The sequence below is a fragment of the Monodon monoceros genome, unplaced genomic scaffold (assembly GCF_005190385.1).
Source record: "Monodon monoceros isolate NGI ecotype Baffin Bay Population unplaced genomic scaffold, NGI_Narwhal_1 Super_Scaffold_5, whole genome shotgun sequence".
Taxonomy (NCBI): domain Eukaryota; kingdom Metazoa; phylum Chordata; class Mammalia; order Artiodactyla; family Monodontidae; genus Monodon; species Monodon monoceros.
This window is the reverse complement of record NW_021703782.1, coordinates 81958779-81970113: the sequence shown is the minus strand read 5'-3', so window position 1 is coordinate 81970113 and position 11335 is coordinate 81958779. Positions and strand designations below refer to the sequence as shown.

The 11335-nt window shown below is 44.7% G+C and overlaps 1 protein-coding gene across 5 annotated transcripts in view; it reads right to left on the bottom strand.

Moving 5' to 3' along the window:
- The window catches only part of TMEFF1 (transmembrane protein with EGF like and two follistatin like domains 1), a 148159-nt gene extending 137695 nt beyond the window's left edge, over nt 1-10464 (bottom strand). For 2 of the 5 annotated variants that reach the window (XM_029203775.1, XM_029203770.1), the window contains exon 1: nt 10099-10414. The gene's annotated coding sequence lies outside the window, so the exon portion shown is untranslated. The other 3 variants (XM_029203771.1, XM_029203772.1, XM_029203774.1) reach the window with 3 other exon arrangements.
- Nucleotides 10465-11335: the final 871 nt, after the last annotated feature.

The window sequence follows — 11335 nt, the reverse complement described above, 5'->3', positions numbered from 1 at the left end:
GGCCCCACCGCGCGCGCAGCGGCCACAAAGCCCGGGAGCCGCCGCCCCCTCGCGGGCCGCCCGCCGCCTGCGGGTCCGCAGGCGCCGAGGAGGGCGGGAGCGCGGCCCCGCGCAGTCCCCACCTCCCCAAGCCCTGGTCGCCGGCCTCCCCCGAGGTTCGGGGCGGGGCGCAGGGGGTCCTCCGCCTACCCACCCCTCTCCCTCCTGGCTGACATTCTTGTGCTGAGTTCCCTCTTCCCACCTTTGCGGACGAGCTCCTGAAGGACTTGAAAAACTGTTTCATTTCCATGAACAACAAAAGAATGAATTTGTCGCAAGGTATTTGGCGGCCATGGACGCGAAATAGCCCAGTCCAAACCCCCTGTCTGAGAAAGGCCCCTTTTCCTTCGGGACACCCTGCTACTTGAGTAGACAACGCTCCTTGGCTGGGTTCATCACGGAGTTGTGTTTTGTTTTGTTTTTTTAATTTGCGGGATGTCTCCCCCTAGGCTGCGCACCTCGAGGGCAGAGACTACCCTCTGCACCCCAGGACCTGGTTCAGACACTGTGCGCCGAGTACGTGGGAATTTGTGCGCGGATGAATGAATGCACGACAGATGCCACTCTAGGACAAGGCACCTTTTATAGTGCCTCCACAAGGATGGGGGCTAGGTGTTTCTTTTGCCCTGTATCCACTGGGAAGATTCCAAGCTCAGAAGGGCACAGAGGGCTGCTGAACTTTCTCTTGTTCTTATCGAAGTGAAATTCACATAACATAAAAATAACCACTTTAAAGTCAACAACCCAGTGGCTTTTATTACATTCACAATGTTAAGCAACCACACCATCTCTACTTGTGAAACATTTATTACCCCAAAAGGAAACCCCCTCCCCATTAAGCAGTCACTCTCTATCCCTGCCTCTCCCCAACCAGGGGTAACCACTAATTTATTTTCTGTCTCTCTGGATTTGGCTATTCTAGACATTTCATATCAATGGAATCATACAATATGTAGTCTTTTGTGTCTGGCTTCTTTCACTTAGCATGATGTTTTCAAGGTTCATCCAGGTTGTAGCATGTCAGTACCTCATTCCTTTTCATGGCTAAATAATTGTATGTATACCACAGTGCGTTTGTCCGTGTATCCATTGATGGATATTTGTGTTATTTCCACCCTTTGACTACTGTGAATAGTGCTGCTCTGAACATGCCTGTAAACGTATTTGTCTGTGTATCTGTTTTCAGTTCTTTGGGGTATATACTTAGGAGTGGGCTTGCTGGGTCATATGGTAATTCTATGTTTAACTTTTTGAGGAACTGCCAAAAAGATTTTCCATAGTGGCTAAATGAATGATTTTACATTCCCATCAGCAATGTATGAGGGTTCCAAATTCTCCACCACCTCACCAACACTAGCTATTTTTTCATTTTGTAAAAATGTCTTGATTATATGTGAGGCTACTGCCACCCTCCCAGCTCCCATGACCCACAGACCCACTTGGCTCAGAGGCTGAGAGGCTGAGCCAGGTCTTTTGACTACAAAGAAATACCCAAACACTTCTAGGGGTCAGAAGCACCAATAAAAATAAAGACCCTTACTATAACTTAGAGTTATACTGCTCCTTGTTCATTATTTTAACAATAATTTGTCTGGTGTCCAAGAAGCTTTGAAATTGTCCAGAGAACTCGGAAACTAAGACCATCCCGAGAGAGTTACTATTGGCAAAATTTATGACACTCACCTCACTGGAACCCAAGGCAGTACACCATTTCCACTTCGAGTTTTCCACCCTAGTGCCATGTTAGATGTCTATGAAGATTTCCTTCTAAAATGAGGATACAGCCAAGGGAAAACTACTGGGGTGTGAAAATAGTCAATTCAGATTGGAAATTTGATTGACAGGTGGTACAGTGAGGGAAAAGAAAGCAATGAATTTAACAGACAGACAGGGGCCTGAATCCTGACTTTACTGCTTATAGTTTGTGAACTAAGTTAACCACTTAGAATCTCAGGTTTTTCATTTCTAAGGTGAGAATAATGATACTTACCTGGCAGGGTGATGAAAGCTTCTAGTCTTGACTTTAATACATGATTAATATCATTATTATTACTGCATGTTGTCAGTATTGTTATTATTGTTTAAAATAATAATATTTAAAATAATGATGATTGACATGAGCCACATGCAGAAATCCTGCTAAGGAAACAGAAACTCCTATCTAATCATGTGTCTCCTCCTCAAATCAAGAGAGTAAACTAGTGAGAGGCCCGTGCACCACGATGAAGAGTGGCCCCCACTTGCTGCAACTAGAGAAAGCCCTCGCACAGAAACGAAGACCCAACACAGCCATAAATAAATAAATAAATAAATAAAAGAGAGTAAACTATCTCCAAAACTAATGTGACAAGGGCATCTCCTAATGTGTGTAATGTGGTCACTGCTCTCCCAGCTCTCTCCTTGTTCCCTTATTTCCCTCCTTGTTCCCTGCCCTTGGACAAGCTTCTTAACCCTCCTGAGTCTTATCTGTAAAGTGACGTAACAATACGTACTTAACAGGGTTGTTTGAGGATTCAGTAAGGTATTTATAAAGGAGTACAGTGCAAGTTACATAGAAAACACTCAATAAATGTTATCTATTATTATTAATAATAAAGTTGCTATAACTTCTCTGTAGAAAGAGTCAATAGAAGGGTGGAGCCTACACAGAGTCTAATAAAAGGAAGCCTTTCAAGAGAACCCGTCTGTGTGACTTGTCCCTTCCTCAAGAGCAGGAGGGCCATTCCAGTGATGGAGGTGAGTGATGCATTGCACCCTGATAGCTAGTTGAGAATAACTCTGAAAACAGTTTCTCCTTTGTTCAGATCCAGTCTCACCAAGCAGACTTGACATAGGAGTTGGTTGTTACATAAGTTTTCTTGAGGGAGGGAAAATGCACTGATCATCCAACCTGAATACTCCACAGTTTTGAGAAAGTACAGTTCTCTTAATACATTGAGGTTTAGTTTATCCAACCATTTTGACTGCTCAGATCCAGAATCCCTAAAATTGAATTAAGTATGGACATTAGAGACAACTTTCATCAGGCTTTCTTAGTGGCAAGGAAGAGATTCATTCTTTACAACGTTTTTTTTTTTGCGGTACGCGAGCCTCTCACTGTTGTGGCCTCTCCCGCTGCGGAGCACAGGCTCCGGACGCGCAGGCTCAGCGGCCATGGCTCATGGGCCCAGCCGCTCCGCGGCATATGGGATCTTCGTGGACCGGGGCATGAACCCGTGTCCCCTGCATCGCCAGGTGGACTCTCAACCACTGCGCCACCAGGGAATCCCTGGAAGAGATTCATTCAAACTCGCTAAAGTGAAAGGTGTTTATTGAATTTTATGTGAATTTGAAGTACAGGAACAATCCAAGTTATGTAGGACCTCACAGAAACCTAAGAGCCACTAGGAACCAATTTTTCTCTCTCTCATTTGAGGTCAGTGTGTCTTTCTATGTCTCTGCCTCTGACTTTCTTTGTTTCTCCGTCTCCCTCTTTGTCCTGTTACACCTTTGTCTCTCTCTGGATATATGCTCCTTCTTCCCTACCTCTCAGCGTGCTCGCTCTGCTTACTCACCTGCACCTGGCCATCATGGACTCCCCAGCCTAGGGTAGAAACCTCCTGCTCACCTCTTGGTTCATATTTACCCACACAAAAAAATGTGATTGGCCCAGCTCATCACTTCAAGATAGGATGCAGGCTGGCAGCCTATGAATTGATTGCTTCTGGACTAGAAGTCCACTTTCACTCAATCAGCTGTTATGAGATGGAAGGGAGGTATCATCTGGTACAAAAATAACCACCCCACACAGCAGAGACTGGGAGTAGGGGTATTCACCAGAAGCTGGCATGGGTGGGTAGATGCACTGAAATCATTCTATTAATATGACCATACTTTCTGAACCAAATGTCAGAATAAATAGTATAAAAAGTATTTGCAGGGACTTCCCTGGTGATCCAGTGGTTAAGATTCCACTCTTCCACTACAGCAGGCGTGGGTTCCATCCATGGTCTAGGAACTAAGATCCCTCATGCTGCGTGTTGTGGCCAAAAAAAAAAAAAAGTATTTGCAATCCACTCTCTAATGGTAGAGACAGTCTGAGGTATAGTTCAAATACTGAAATCTCAGAACTTCTGAAGCATTTTGATAGCTAATGACAACAGACCAAGACTTGAAATTGAGACTTTCCTGAAAAATCTTAGTCACCGTAAGATGGTGAGTGATCTTATAAAGCAGAATACCTACATCACAGAATTGTTGAGAGGATTAAATGAGTTACATATATAAATCACTTTAGTAGTTCCTATATAAATGTTATTATCACATAACAGAAGACTGGATAGCCCTTAATCTATGGTGACCCCACCAAGATACAGCTATCCTGTTAAGCAATCTCCGGCTGCTAGACAATCTGTCTCTTTGCACATTTCTCTTCACACATAACATCAAACACCAGACAAGCAGGAGGATAGTTTTTAGGAAGCTTCAGAGGCTGGCAGTGATGCTTACCACTAAGTACATAGAGTTTATTTTTTTGTTTTTTGGGTTTTTTTTTTTTGCGGTACGCGGGCCTCTCACTGTTGTGGCCTCTCCCGTTGCAGAGCACAGGCTCCGGACGTGCAGACTCAGTGGCCATGGCTCACGGGCCTAGCCACTCCGCGGCATGTGGGATCTTCCCGGACCGGGGCACGAACCCGTGTCCCCTGCATCGGCAGGCGGACTCTCAACCACTGTGCCGCCAGGGAAGCCCTAGAGTTGATTTTTTTATCTGAACATCCCCTTCCCTAAATTGGAGAAGGGCAGACTATTCTTCAGATGGCTAGATAGATCCAAATATCTTTTGTAAGACATGGGCATGGAGAAAAACAAAAATGCCTCAACTTACAGGATCCAGCTGTCCAGGGAAGGAATGAGGGGTGAGGAGCTGGGAGTGCTGAACAAGAGCGTACAGGTGGAGTCGTTAGGAGACCAAAAGCTACTGCTGAGGGAGCAACCTAGAAGAGTGCCAGGTCAGAAAGTGATGGGCTATCAGGGCCAGAATGAAATCCAGGCTGCTTGAAAATTCCAGAACTCATGGATTTCAAATGCCTATACTCTACCTTTCCATGAGACCCACCCTGTCTATTTTAAAGTGGCTAGATTTGCAAGCTACTGGCCACTGGTACTGCTGGTGCCATGGCAATTTGATGTTGAGGCAGTTTTGGTGAACACACTATCAGTATCTAGGTTTATTAGTTACTCGCTGTGGTGTAACCAGTTACCAGAATTGAGAGGCTTAAACCAATGAACATGTATTATCTCACAGTTTCTGTGGGTCAGGAGGCAGCTTATCTAAACAGTTCTGCCTTGGGGTCTCTTACAAGGTCACAGTCACGATGTCAGCTGGGGCAAGAGGCAGGTTCCAGTTTGTCCTCGAGTGTCCCAGTGTTCTTTATGGGCCCGAATTTGCCCTGGAAGGTTCTAGTTTGTCCTTGATCTTGTCCACATCCAGCTTTCCTTCCCAACTGCCAATCTGGCCGACCTACAGCAACTTCAGGCTAACACTAAACTCGAGGCAACAGCAGCCTACATAGACTGTTCCACCAGCTGCGACAGTTGCATGAGGTCTAACTCCTTTTAAATGTCTGAAGACACAGCTACAAGCCTGTGTTACTTTTCATAGAGCTGCTTGAAACTGTTCTACATTTCTTTTTTTTTTTAAGATTTATTTATTTATTATTATTATTTTTTTTTTTTGGCTGTGTTGGGTCTTAGTTGTGCCATGTGGGCTCTTTCGTGGCAGCGCGCAGGCTTCTCTCTAGTTGTGGCGGGCGGGTTTTCTCTTCTCTAGTTGTGGCGCGCAAGCTCCAGGGTGCGTGAGCTCTGTAGTTGCAGCACGTGGGTTCCAGAGCACGTGGGCTCTGTAGTTTGCGGCACGCAGGCTCTCTAGTTAAGGCACATGGGCTCAGTAGTTGTGGTGCACGGGCTTAGTTGCCCCGTAGCATGTGGGATCTTAATTCCCTGACCAGGGATCGAACCCGTGTCCCCTGCATTGTAAGGTGTATTCTTTACCACTGGACCACGAGGGAAGTCCCTGTTCTACATTTCTAGACCTACTTTGCTACTAATAGGCTGTGAAATCTTGGGGAAGAGGTTTAGTGTCTGAAAAATGAAGAGTTTGGTTTAGATCCCTAATTGTAGCTTCAATATTAGTTGCTACTACTCTCTTTTTTTACTGTCAAATTTCTAACTCAACAATTCCACTTCTAGGTCCTCTCCTAGAAAAACATTTGCCTGTGATTACAAAGAGGCATGTTCATTGCAGCTTTGATAATGGAAAATAAAGTAAGGTATAGGGAGGAGACGAAGGAAGAGAGATGGAGAGGAAGAGGGAGAGGGAGAGGGGGAGGGAAAGAAAGAAAGAAAGAGGGAGGGAAGGAAGGGAGGGAGGGAGGGGAGGAAGGGAGGGAGGGAGGGGAGGAAGGGAGGGAGGGAGGGGACTTCCCCAGTGGTCCAGTGGTTAAGACTGCGCTTCCACTGCAGGGGGTTGGGGTTCGGGGAACTGTGATCCCACATGCGCCGCGATGCGGCCAAAAATCCAAAAAAACAAAAAAAGAGGAGGAGGGGCAGGGAGAGAAGGGAAAAATCACTGGAAGCAACCTAAAAGTCCATCAATAGGGAATGCTTCAATAAACTATGGTACTTCATAGGACTGACAAGCAGGGTATGATGTGTTTGTTTGCTTATTTTTCTTTTGTTTTATTTTACGCAGCCATTTTGACTCCACAGTTTTAGACCTGGTCAACATTTTAGTCCTGGGCATATTCTCACCAAGGACATTTTGATCCAACAAAGAGTTAGCTTGCTCTTAACTCTACTGTAAGTATGAGTAGTTAGTATTACTATGGGCAAAGCTAAAAAAGCAATAAGTCAATGAAAGATGACAAGGAAATATTATTCTTCTGGAGTATCTGAAAGGATTTGCTTACAACATTCTCATAAATTAATCAGTAATTAAGTATAAGATGTCAGTATTTTGTCCAATTCATAATAAATATTTCTGGCAGAAATAATTAATACAAAATAAAATTGACAAAGGCTAAAACTGCACGTGGCAAATGTCAGATCTGCTAACCTTGACTTGGGAAAACAGGACTTGCTAGAAACACTGTTCACAAACTAGCACTCAAAATGGCAAAAAAGCTAATCAATTAAACTTAAAATAGAAAATTTTCATAGAAAAGAATTGATCCTATTAATTCTATTAATTATAATTTCAGTAAAATAGAAATGTAAAAATTTGGAAATCATTTAACTGTGCTCACTGGCCAAGGAATTAAATGACCAGGGATCGAACCTGTGTCCCCTGCATTGGCAGGCGGATTCTCAACCACTGCGTCACCAGGGAAGTCCCGACCTTGACAATTTTGAGGAGTATCAGTCAGGTATCTTATAGGATGCTCCTCAGTTTTTCCCAGTATTAGACTGGAGTTATGGATTTGGGAGAGGACAGTAGCTATTAGAATTTTAAATATGAAATTCTAGGAATCTTGAGAAATACTATTTGCACATATGGAAGAAAAGGCATGAAAAGGGGTTTACTGAAGCATTATTGGAAAAAAAAAAGTGAAAACTTAACACCTATTGATAAGAAAATGATTAAACTACGGAATAGCCATAGTGTAGTACATCATATTTCATTGACTTCAGGATGTCATAATTATAGACATCATTATTTTATGTATCATTGAAAAAGAAAAACGCCCCTAATAAAACTATGACACAGGGACTTCCCTGGTGGCACAGTGGTTAAGAATCCACCTGCCAATGCAGGGGACACAGGTTCAAGCCCTGGTCCTGGAAGATCCCACAGCCCACATAGCAACTAAGCCCGTGTGCCACATAGCAACTAAGCCCGTGTGCCACAACTACTGAGCCTGCGCTCTAGAGCCCGCGAGACACAACTACTGAGCCCAAATGCCACAACTACTGAAGACCGCACGCCTAGTAGCCACCGTAATGAGAAGCCCGCACACTGCGACGAAGAGTAGCTCCCGCTCGCAGCAACGAAGCCCCAATGCAGCCAAAAATAAATAAATAAAATAAATTTTAAAAAATAAACAAATAAAGCTTTCTTATCATTTATAATTTTTATCTTATACTTACTCAGAAGGCCACATGAAACTTAAGACATGGATTTTTAACTCCATATCATCCTCATGCATACATTAAAATGAAAGTATTAATCAAATAAATTGATTAAAGTATATATAAATCTTCTTCTCAGAGTCTGAACCATCTGAATCATGTTTAGACTCAGAATCTTCAATATTCCAGGCTGCTAACATCCATTCTGCAAGTTTTGAAGCATCTCCAGCAGGTGATGACAGCTACATCACTACTGCTGCCTAGCTGACAGCAATTGTAAGATGCATACTAATTTTAGAGATAATAACATGTGAATGAAAAAGTGTGCCTTAGAATAATGAAACGAGGGTATTGTGCAGCAGCTAAAGCAACCAAGGAAGTTTCACACAGACCACCATGGAAAGTTCTAATTCATTCATATCGCCAAGGAAAACTGGCAAGTTGCAAAAAATATATAGTGTGAGTTCATTTATGGAAACTCTATATTTCTGTGGCAGACACTGAAAATTCGGTTACCCAAAAGATATTCACAACTCGCTTTTACTGTGCCATTCTATAGTTTAGATACTTGAAAAGTAAATTACTTCCCTAGACTCCCTTGTTGATAGAGGGGTCATGTGATACAGTATGGCCAGTGACTTGTGGGCAGACGTTCTGGTAGGCTTCCTTTCTTTTTTTTTTTGCGGTAAGTGGGCCTCTCACTGTTGTGGCGTCTCCCGTTGCGGAGCACAGGCTCCGGACGCGCAGGCTCAGCGGCCATGGCTCACGGGCCTAGCTGCTCCGCGGCATGTGGGATCTTCCCGGACCGGGGCACGAACCCGTGTCCCCTGCATCGGCAGGCAGACTCTCAACCACTGCACCACCAGGGAAGCCCGGTAGGCTTCCTTTCTTGAATTAAAATATAAAACTTCACAAGATGGCTTTTGTCCTTTCCTGCTAATATGTGGACTCACCTTTAGAGAAGCAGCAATCACCTTGTGACCATGAGGACAAACCTGTGGATGGTGAAACCAAGACAGAAAGAGCCTGCTGGCTCTGCACTCCTACCCCTGGGCTTCCTTTCGAATGAGACTAATAAACTGCTTCCTTTTGTTGGGTATTCAGTTGGCAGAATAAGGTCCTAACTGCTACAAGTCAGGGTAGGGCTAGATTTTTAAGTATCTGAACAAAATGCACAGTAAACTGATGAGTGGAGTTGGGAATAGAATTGGGAGGGGATGTTGGGGGAATTTCCCTTCATTTTTAGTTTTGTAATTTTTTACAACATAAAGGTATTCACATATTACCTATGTAGCTAAAAGAATTATTTTTGTAAGATTTATGTCAGAAATGGAAAGAGACTCGCTGACAAGAAAGGCGCTTACAATGGGGTAGCATCTCAGGCTGAGACCTTTGTTCAAATGACTTAGGTCCAGAAAAGACAAAAAGTTTTTCCACTGAGCTATCAGTTTACTATCCATTCAAAAAGGTTAAGCTGGCTTGCTTTATTTGTTCTTAGAGAGTTTAGACTGCTTCATAGTGCATACTAGTTCCTTTTCTAAAGGCTCTCAAACTACCTTTTTTTGCTTGTTTTTGGCCGCGTGTCTTGTGGGGATCTTATTTCCCCAACCAGGAATCGAACCTGCGTCCTCTGCAGTGAAAGCGCGGCGCCCTAAGCACTGGACCGCCAGGGAATTCCCCTCATAAACTACCTTTGATATGATCCATCCTGGGTTTGATTGGTGCTCAGTAAAAGTCAAGATTACCGGAGTCCATTTTTCAAGATCTACTTTTTTCTCATTTCTAAAATCAGCACATTTTCCAGTCTTTAATTTCCTGTTACCGCTCATGTTCTCTGATATTTCCCAAAGACTACCAGCATAATAGTTGCATACAAAAGATCCTGGCACACACAAAAAAACACATTATGATGATTCTTATGCTATTAACGTTCATGATAGTAATGGCACTTACCACTTACTGGGCATTTCCTTTGTGCAAGGCACTGTGCTAAGCACTTTACACACACTGTCTAATGTCATCTTCACAAAAGTCCCGTGAGCTCCATTTCACAGAGATAGACCCTGAAGCTCGGGCAGGTAACTTGCCCAAAGCCACACAGAGGCACGCGGTGTCAGAACAGACTGCGACCTGCAAAGCACCAGCTCTTGACCACCAAGCTTAATTGAAAAAAAGGCAAAATCAGTAAAAGTGTAAACTCAGGTCAGTCCCCAACAGGTTCTCTTTGCGTACACTTCAAACACTCACTAAGCTGCCCCACTTAGCCAGAGTTGACTGCCATTCCGATCCTTTCCTTGTTTCCCTTACCGCCGCCGCCTGAGCTCCGCAGGCTCCGCCCCTCCACTAGCCTGTAGCACCTTCTGCGCAAGCGTACTGTGGCCCGGAACTTGACTAAGGCCCCGCCTGTCCCCGAGTGCTACGGAGCCATGCCGAGCCGAGGGAGCGCGCCGAGCGGGGCCGCGCCCGGAGGTGGGTGGGGCCTCCGTGGAATGGGCAGAGTGACGCGAGCTTTGGATTTGCGAATGATGGCGGGGTTTATACGGATTATACTTCTCGCCAGGGAGGAGCCACAAGAAGTTTCCATTGCACGAGTATTTCATGTACCCATCCATTTATTCCAGAAATATGTGTTAGTGGCTACTGAGTGCGGGTACCCACTTGGCTACTGTCCCCCCGGGGCTCCCCCACTTGATAGATACTAGAGAAAGTGCGAGAGCGGGGTTCCTTGAACCTCACCCCCACACTCCAGCATCCACACAGGAGAATTCCTAATACTGTAGGAGGAAAAGCCGGCCCAGATCAGGGTTCAGGTCTGCACCTACCTGGGAAATGGCCCCCAGGTTGTCTCTAGGCTTGTCATTCCATGCTCGTCTTTTCTCCCAGACACTTGTACTTACCCCACCCGCCCTTATGTCAAGGTTCTGTCAGCCCTGCTTACACTGTAGCGGTGTTAGAACACTCCACCATAATATAAGATGAGGAAAGGGGACACTCAAAAGAGGAGCAAGTAGCTAGGGATGGGTCTGTAGAAGGCAGACAATCTTTAGGATTATCACTGTGGTTCAAAGGAACTAGGTAATGATAGACCCAGTGTTCATAATACTTGGGAAAGTGTGGGCCCTCCCTCAGGAAGCTCACAATGTTTAAAGAAAGAAAAAGTGTACGGGCGGGGCGGGGCGGAGCGGACAGT